Below are 9,624 nucleotides of genomic sequence, written 5' to 3'. Positions count from 1 at the left end.
GAGAAATGAAGGTGCAAGTGTAAACACAAACCACGGACTCTACAAATAGTTGAGATATAGTATGTCATGATTATAAAGCACAATTCTCGGCAGGCCCTTATTATTCTGAACAAACATTATGCATGCAACCACTTGAGCTAAAGCAAATCATATGTATACCTGCTTATTTCTGCACACATGCATGCACACACACACACACACACGCACGCACGCACGCACGCACACACACACACACACACACACACACACACACACAAACCCTCACACAGACACACACACATACACACACACACACACACATATATATATATACACACACGCACACCTTTAGCGCTTGCAAATTTCTGAGAAACTATATATATATATGTATTTAACCAAATCCAATAGGTTAGACGAGGCAGTATGACTGACGGATACCTTAATGTTGAGAAGTCTCTGCTATCGCTAGGATTTAGACTTTAATCACTTATTATTTGTTGTTTCTCACAACAATGTCGTCAGAAGATTTACAACGTCTGGCCATGCAAACTGTCATGCAACATTACAACCGCCTTTCAGCCGGTGAACAGTTCAGACGGTAAGCAAGAAAAGGTAAGTTTAAGTAAAAGTACTTCGTATAAATTATGTTATATCGCAGCAAAATGAGTTCGTATGTTATATCGCAACTATACTGTGTGTGTGTTTGTGTGTGTGTGTGTGTGTGTGTGTGTGTGTGTGTGTGTGTGTGTGTGTGTGTGTGTGGGTGTGTTTACGAATTCGAATAATGAATACGAATACACTTTATTGTCATGAAACGTAGTGTTTATAAGACACGGGAAGATAAATAACCAAATGATTACATTGTTTCTTTTTTTGGAAGCAATTATATACAAATTCTCCCAATTTAGTTTGTACTTTGTCTACTTGCAACACACACACAAAGTTGACTTGGTACATCATATGTGTGTGTAAGTGTGTGTGTGTGTGTGTTCCTTGTCCATCACTCAGGGTATAAGTCTGTATCTACATATGTCTGTAAATCTGCCTGTCTGTCCGTCTGTTTGTCTGTGCGTCCAGTTGTTCGTGTTAATACATGTAAAAGAGATTCTGCTTTTAAATTCAATTTAATTCCTGGAAAGTTCAACAAGACGACTCCACGGCATCCAACAAGTCGCTGTGAAAGGACTTTCTCGACAGTGAGACATTTGATTCCGACGAATTTCAAAAGCAGGTAAGAGCCCTTTTAATACACAGGTTACTACTTCATTCCATTTTCATTTTGTCAATATACCAATTCTCGGAAATTCGGGTCGATTCATCCCCTCGCATTAAAAAACAAGTCGCGTAAGGCGAAATTACTACATTTAGTCAAGCTGTGGAACTCAGAGAATGAAACTGAACGCACTGCATTTTTTCACAATGACCGTATTCCGTAGAAGGCAGTGAAATTGACGAGCCTGTTTAGCGCGGTAGCGGTTGCGCTGTGCTGCACAGCACGCTTTTCTGTACCTCTCTTCGTTTTAACATTCTGAGCGTGTTTTGAATCCAAACATATCATATCTATATGTTTTTGGAATCAGGAACCGACAAGGAGTAAGATAAAATTGTTTTTAAATCGATTGCCTGTGCGTGCATTGTATGTTTGGTCGTTTTTCTTTGCCTGTGCGTGTATAGTTTGTTGGTTATGTTTGGTCGGTTTCTTTGCCTGTGCGTGTATAGTATGCTTGGTCGATGTATGTATTGTAAAGCGCTAAGAGTAGACAATTTTCTAGAATAGCGCTATAAAAGTTTGCATTATTATTATTATTATTATGTCGGACATTTTATTTTAATCATAATTTTTATATTTTTAATTTTCAGAGCTTGCTTTTAATCCGAATATAACATATTTATATGTTTTTGGAATCAGAAAATGATGAAGAATAAGATGAACGTAATTTTGGATCGTTTTATAAAAAAATAATTTTAATTACAATTTTCAGATTTTTAATAACCAAAATTATTAATTCAATTTTAAGCCTCCAAGCTGAAATGCAATACCAAAGTCCGGCCTTCGTCGAAGATTGCTCTGAATCGCTCTACACACACACACGCACAGACACACACACACACACACACAGACACACATACACCACGACCCTCGTCTCGATTCCCCCTCTATTTTAAAACATTTAGTCAAAACTTGACTAAATCAGTAAATGTAAAAACTAGCATCATCATGAGTCGTGCCAGCTTGGCATGTGCATGTTCTCATTTCGGACCAATTCTCTTGCGCGTAATTCAACATTTTGCTGTAAGGTCCTGTCCTCAGGCAAAGTTGGAAAGTCTCATAGGACAATGCCTGATTACTTAAAACATAAATAAAGTTATCCTAAAAGGTCAATAAATGATGATAATGTTTTTGATATTGCGTTTTAAATTCAAAATAAGGCTTGCTTCTTTTGGGGGGCACAGTTTCTTTTACAGGTTTACATATCAAATCAAAAATTAAGAATAGCTCTGTTGCTGTACGTATCGTGAAGTTAAATACAAGTGTGTTCAGATGTCTTGCTGAGAGCCATAACAAGAATTGTCCAAAGTAAGATAATAGGTTGTGTTATGTTGTGTTGTGTTGTGTTGCGTTGTGTTGCGTTGCGTTGCGTTGCGTTGCGTTGCATTGCATTGCATTGGATTGTATTGCATTGCATTGCATTGCGTTGCGTTGCGTTGTGTTGCATTGTATTGTATTGTATTGTACTGTGTTATATTGTATTGTATTGTATTGTATTGTATTGTATTGTATTGTATTGTATTGTATTGTACTGTACTGTATTGTATTGTCTTGCATTGCATTGCATTGTATTATTCGGTCTCCGAAGGTGGCGAGAATGTCGCAGCCGGATATGCTGAGCAAGTCAGAGGCCGAGAGAGAAGAGATTGTGGATTCTCTCATCATCCAAGAAGGGAGCATGGAAAGAGCTCTCTTATCTGTTCTCAGGACTCTGTGCAGTGAACCCAATGTAAGAGAGAGAGAGAGAGAGAGAGAGAGAGAGAGAGAGAGAGAGAGAGAGAGAGAGAGAGAGAGAGAGAGAGAGAGGAGAGAGAGAGAGAAAGAGAGAGAGAGAGAGAGAGAGAGAGAGAGAGAGAGAGAGAGAGTGACAGAGTGTGACAGAGAGAAAGACAGATGATGATGAGGATGAGCATGATATTTATGAGGAAATGAAGGAGCAGGAGGAGCAGGAGGAATAACTTCAAACTTCAAAACAGTAAACTTCAGATTGACACGAGGAGAGTTTAACTTGACATGTCCCAACCCTGTAAATGTCTTCTTTTTATCTGGATTGCTTTGGGTGTTGTTGTTTTTATCTGTGAAAGACACTACCTCTTCCCCTGAAAACAATTCTGCTGACTATCTCAGATTTTCCGAGGCCTTTACGCGCTATAATAACCATCTCTCCACTTTAACGCATACCTTCTTCTTATACTTCGTTCATGAGCTGAAACTCCCACTTTCACTCATGTTTTTGCACGAGTGGGTTTTCACGTGTATGACTGTTTCTACCCCACCATTCAGGCAGCATACGCCGATTTCGGGGGAGGACGCATACACACAAAAAATCAAAATGGTGACCGCTTTCTGTGTACAGAGTGAAATTTGTTAATGACATGTTTTTGTTAAAGCACCACAGATGAATGACCATTAAGATGCGCTAGATTTTCTCAAAAAGACCCCAATCACATTCAATTATTACTAAAAGTTATATAGTTCTTGTGAAGCACATTTCCATAAATCGAACATGTGGTCGCAAATTTCTGCGGTTTCCGGTCAGACAAGAACAAAAAATCCAACACATATAACTTCAAATGTTAGATAAAAGCACAGCCTCTTTTCCGCAAAAACACTTCCTCTCACGACCTTAGAACTGCAAGTGCTTTAAAGGCACAGTACGCCTCCCGTAAACCATCACAGATACTGTCAGGCTTTTACACACAGTACAAACACCCTTTCATTTAAACACTCACCGCTTGAGAACATCTTAGGTGCCCTCCGTAAAGAGCGAGCAATTTTCAAAGAATTTATTTTTGCGTGGTTTATCTTACCCCTGAGCCATCGTGAACCCGTGTGATCCAGTTTCCTTTTTTTCACAATGTAGTCGTCAGTTTGTGATTTCCAATGCGACTCGCTGTAAGTTTATCTGCAATAGCACGTTATTATGTACTTATTCCCCCCTCTGCTTCTTTACCTCTGTAAACTTGTAGAGCTAGTTATTTTTCGATAATGACCCAGCAACCAAACAAATAACGAGCCAGCAACAGCCTGAATCCTCGATAGTGCAATGGGTTGAGAAGCTGTTCTGTTTCGGTACTACTTTTGCGACTGAAAAGTTCCGAACGCTCTAATGTACGAAGTATACATTTCTGGAGCAAACAATACAAACATACCGCATTTAAATTAACAACTACGTACAGGCCTGAACACATGAATCTCCATATAAAATCCATGAGTTCGGTTGTTTTCTGAATCTAGATCTGCCGTGCACAAACCCGTTCATCACAAGCAAATTCCCAAGGCAAGTAACTCCTACTCTAGCGACAAGAGTAGTTCCCCTTCTTTTAACGCAGTTTCTTCGACAACACTGACTGCAATCCGACGGTCAGATTTTAACAATATTTCATTTTATAAACAGATCACACGCAACCAAGTGCACACATCTCATCAATTTAAACAACATAAAGCGGTTTCATACACTATTTTCACCAGGAAACTGAACTTCATACAGTAATTAACGTTGGAACACGGGTGCAAGTGTTCGTCTGCTAGTCCCATTTGACGAAAGAACATTATCTTAAGCGATACTAAAACACAACAAGTCGCGTAAGGCGAAAATACAATATTTAGTCAAGTAGCTGTCGAACTCACAGAATGAAACTGAACGCAATGCCATTTTACTCGTAGCATCGTCAGGCCACCGCTCATGGCAAAGGCAGTGAAATTGACAAGAAGAGCGGGGTAGTAGTTGCGCTAAGAAGGATAGCACGCTTTTCTGTACCTCTCTTTGTTTTAACTTTCTGAGCGTGTTTTTAATCCAAACATATCATATCTATATGTTTTTGGAATCAGGAACCGACAAGGAATAAGATGAAAGTGTTTTTAAATTGATTTGGACAATTTAATTTTGATAATAATTTTTGTATATTTAATTTTCAGAGCTTGTTTTTAATCCGAATATAACATATTTATATGTTTTTGGAATCAGCAAATGATGGAAAATAAGATAAACGTAAATTTGGATCGTTTTATAAAAAAATTTTTTTTTTTACAATTTTCCGATTTTTAATGACCAAAGTCATTAATTAATTTTTAAGCCACCACGCTGAAATGCAATACCGAAGTCCGGGCTTCGTCGAAGATTTGACCAAAATTTGAACCAAATTGGTTGAAAAATGAGGGCGTGACAGTGCCGCCTCAACTTTCACGAAAAGCCGGATATGACGTCATCAAAGACATTTATCAAAAAAATGAAAAAAACGTTCGGGGATTTCATACCCAGGAACTCTCATGTCAAATTTCATAAAGATCGGTCCAGTAGTTTAGTCTGAATCGCTCTACACACACACACGCACACACGCACATACACCACGACCCTCGTTTCGATTCCCCCTCGATGTTAAAATATTTAGTCAAAACTTGACTAAATATAAAAAGAACACACAATATCTGCCTTTACCGCCACAGCAGAATAACAGCATATCTGTGTACTTTTTTTTTTTTTTTTTTTTTTTTTTTAAATCTCAGTTGCATGCAGGCTGCTTCAACCCTTTCTTTTTTGCCTTTTTTGTTTTTTGTTGTTGTTGTTGGCGGGGAGCATCCTTCTTCATTGATCTTTTTTTTGTTTTTTTGTTAAGTAATGTTTTTACTATAACATTAACATTACTATATCTAAATGTATTTTAAACAACTTTTCTATATAACAATTCCCTCTCAAAAATGCATACAATATCCAGAGGGGAGCCATATCTATAGATACCAACACACATTTTGGCTATCACAATCAAATAATTCACATAACTTATTAGTGCCTTGGAACTTTGTGAATTTTCAAATACGCCCAAAAAAACTTCCTTTACGGTAATTTTAATAATCATATTATATTTACAATTCACTTTATCCTCAACGCATTTCCAAATGGACATAATTTTCGGGCAAAAGTAAAAAAAATGTTCAATATAATCAATTTCGTTCTCACAGTGAGTACAGCAATTACTCACGGAAATGCCTATTTTATACAATAAAATATTTGTGGGGTAAATATTGTGCAATATTTTCCAATGCAACATTCGCAATCTTGTTTCAGTGGTTACTTTGTTTACCATTAACCATTGCTCTTTTCCTGGCCTGAAATCAAATTTATGTTCCCAAAATTTAACTACAACCGGCTCCACATATTTTTCCTTTATAATTAATTTGCGAAATTGACAAGGCTTACTCAGGTTCTTTAAATCGTTGAATCCACATACATTTCCATTTGCAGAGCGTAGTGTTGCTGCTTTAACTGCTGTACAAATCACCCTATATTCAAAGAATCTTGTGGGCTTACATCCAACCTTCTGCTGCATAATATTAAAGGGCACAATCTCATTACCAACATATACATCCTTTACTCGACAAACGCCTGCTTTAATCCAGTCGCTAAAAAACAGGGTTTGGCCGCAATAGATTATATCACTGCTGTTCCATAAACACGTATCACTTAATAACATGTCTCCACCTACTGCTCTCTGAATCATGTCCTTATTTTTCAACCAACAAATTAAAACTTGTTTCCAAAATACATTTTTAATTAATCCCAATCCTTTAAATTTTTTTACCGTGGTGTTAGATTGGAAGCAACACAACCTTTCACCAAGCTTCGAAAACATATGTATCGGTATCTGTTTCCATCTTTCCTGCTTTTCGTTCAATAAATTTGCCGCCCAGGACAACAAACAAGAGGACTGCATATCAATGACATCAATCATTTTTAAACCCCCATCAGGAAACTCTTGACACATCACTTTTCTTTTAACTTTCTCAAATGCCTTAGTGTTTGAAAATCGTTTTTTCCAAATAAATCTGTAAAACATAGTATTTATCTCAGTCAATACCTTTTCGGGTATTACCAGTGCTTGCAACGGATAAATAATCTGCGATAACAAAAGAGATTTCACTATGCATATTTTCCCCATGATACTACAATTTCGTTTAAACCATTTTACAATGTTGCGTCGTATATTTTCAATACGGCTTGTCCAGTTTTCTTCAATCTCAGAGACCGATGAGGAGCTACTGAAATAAATTCCCAAAATCTTCACTTTTGTAGTCCACCTTAACCCGCACTCATTTTCATTACCATATTTATTACTGCCCAAGGCCATGATTTCAGTTTTTTGTCTATTCATTGCCAAACCAGAGAATTTGGAAAAATAGGTAACAAGGGTTAATGCGTTTTTTACCTCATCCATATCGTTCAGAAATAGGGTCACATCATCAGCATATAATAATATCTTAAAGAACATATCATAATTATCATTAGTTTCTTTCGGCAGAGGCAGACCCTTAATTGAACCATCATTTCGAATTTTCAAGGCCAACAATTCTAATGCAAGGATGAAGGCCATCGGTGAAAAAGAACAGCCCTGTCTGATACCTGCGTTCAATTCAATACATTCCGATAACCAGCCCATAAAATTGATACAACTTTCCGATTTATACAAAAAAATCTCTACCCATCTTACAAAGACGGCACCAAAATTACATCGTTTAAATGCATACACAATATACTCTTTGGAAATCGTGTCAAATGCAGCTTTATAGTCCAGTGCTACAAGGAACCCAGGTTTATTATATTCGTTTACATACGACACTAAATCGTCTATTTGCCGGATCGCTGAACTAATGGTTCGACCCTTCAAAAAACCATACTGATCTTCACCAATAATATCTAAAATAACTTTAGATAGGCGAACTGAAAGAGTCTTCGCCAATATTTTATAATCAGTGTTTAATAGTGAAATCGGTCGCCAATTATTAAGGTCGTCCCTTGGTAACTGTTTACCCTTATGAATTAATATCATTATTGCCCGTTTTTGTGTGACGGTTAATTCTCCCTTTAAAAAAGATGCATGAAAGGAATTCAATACCATGTATTTTATTTTACACCAGAAGAACTTCATAAAGGAGGTTGTAATACCATCAGGAACCGACAAGGAATAAGATGAAAGTGTTTTTAAATTGATTTGGACAATTTAATTTTGATAATAATTTTTATATATTTAATTTTCAGAGCTTGTTTTTAATCCGAATATAACATATTTTTATGTTTTTGGAATCAGCAAATGATGGAGAATAAGATAAACGTAAATTTGGATCGTGTTATGTATATATTTTTTTTTTACAATTTTCCGATTTTTAATGACCAAAGTCATTAATTAATTTTTAAGCCACCACGCTGAAATGCAATACCGAAGTCCGGGCTTCGTCGAAGATTACTTGACCAAAATTTGAACCAATTTGGTTGAAAAATGAGGGCGTGACAATGCCGCCTCAACTTTCACGAAAAGCCGGATATGACGTCATCAAAGACATTTATCAAAAAAATGAAAAAAACGTTCGGGGATTTCATACCCAGGAACTCTCATGTCAAATTTCATAAAGATCGGTCCAGTAGTTTAGTCTGAATCGCTCTACACACACACACACACAGACAGACACACGCACATACACCACGACCCTCGTTTCGATTCCCCCTCGATGTTAAAATATTTAGTCAAAACTTGACTAAATATAAAAAGAACACACAATATCTGCCTTTACCGCCACAGCAGAATAACAGCATATCTGTGTACTTGATTTTAGTCCAAAACAGGGAAACTGACAAGAAGTGTAAACAGAATGGAATGATTTGCACGGAACTATACAACCGCGCATTAGTCGATCGCCTGCGCAGGTTGACTGGTTGAGTGATTCGGATTCGATCAAACTTTCGCACAAAAACTCCTGTTTCCTTTGAATAACTGAAGAAAGGAGGAATAACCTCGTCTCAGTGATTATTAAAAATAATGGTCTCAGTTCGCGGTCATGAAAAAGCTCGCTGAAGCTCGCATTTTTCATGATCCGCTAACTTCGACCATTATTTTTAATAATCACTGAGACTCGGCATGTAACCTCTACCTCTGAATCTAAACGCAACAGACGGCTGTAATTCACACGAACTCTGGCGATGGCCTTTGACTGTTCAGAAGAACTGGTGATAGGCATTACCGTCGTCTGCTACGAGAACCACGATCTTGCGTGACCCTGCTTCCGGGCTTTTCTTTGTTCAAACTTTCCAAACTTCGAATTGTACTGATCTTGTCTTGATGAAAAAAAGAATTCTTTTATGATTTAAGAATGTTTGTGTAACAAGCTGTCAATTTATTATTTAGATTTTAAAAGTTGGGTCTAGCGCCAAAACGCACCAACCGATTTTGTGAGGAGACAATCGGCAAAATTAATTCTTTGAACATTGCTCGCTCTTTACGTAGGGCACCTGGGATGTTCAAAAGCGGTGAGTGTATAAACGAAAGGGTGTTTGTTCTGTGTGTAAAAGCCTGACAGTATCTGTGATGGTTTACGGGAGGTGTACT

General features: G+C 37.3%; 1 long non-coding RNA gene across 1 annotated transcript; it reads left to right on the top strand.

Annotated features, from left to right (window-relative positions):
* Positions 1-412: 412 nt before the first annotated feature.
* Positions 413-2,969, top strand: LOC138979248 (uncharacterized). The gene is made up of 3 exons (XR_011459954.1): positions 413-591; positions 1,119-1,210; positions 2,838-2,969. It is a non-coding gene; the product is annotated as an uncharacterized lncRNA (long non-coding RNA).
* The last annotated feature ends 6,655 nt before the right edge of the window (positions 2,970-9,624 follow it).

This window comes from Littorina saxatilis, linkage group LG10 (assembly GCF_037325665.1).
Source record: "Littorina saxatilis isolate snail1 linkage group LG10, US_GU_Lsax_2.0, whole genome shotgun sequence".
Lineage (NCBI taxonomy): Eukaryota > Metazoa > Mollusca > Gastropoda > Littorinimorpha > Littorinidae > Littorina > Littorina saxatilis.
The sequence above is the reverse complement of the archived record's forward strand: the minus strand, read 5'-3'. Positions and strand labels throughout refer to the sequence as shown.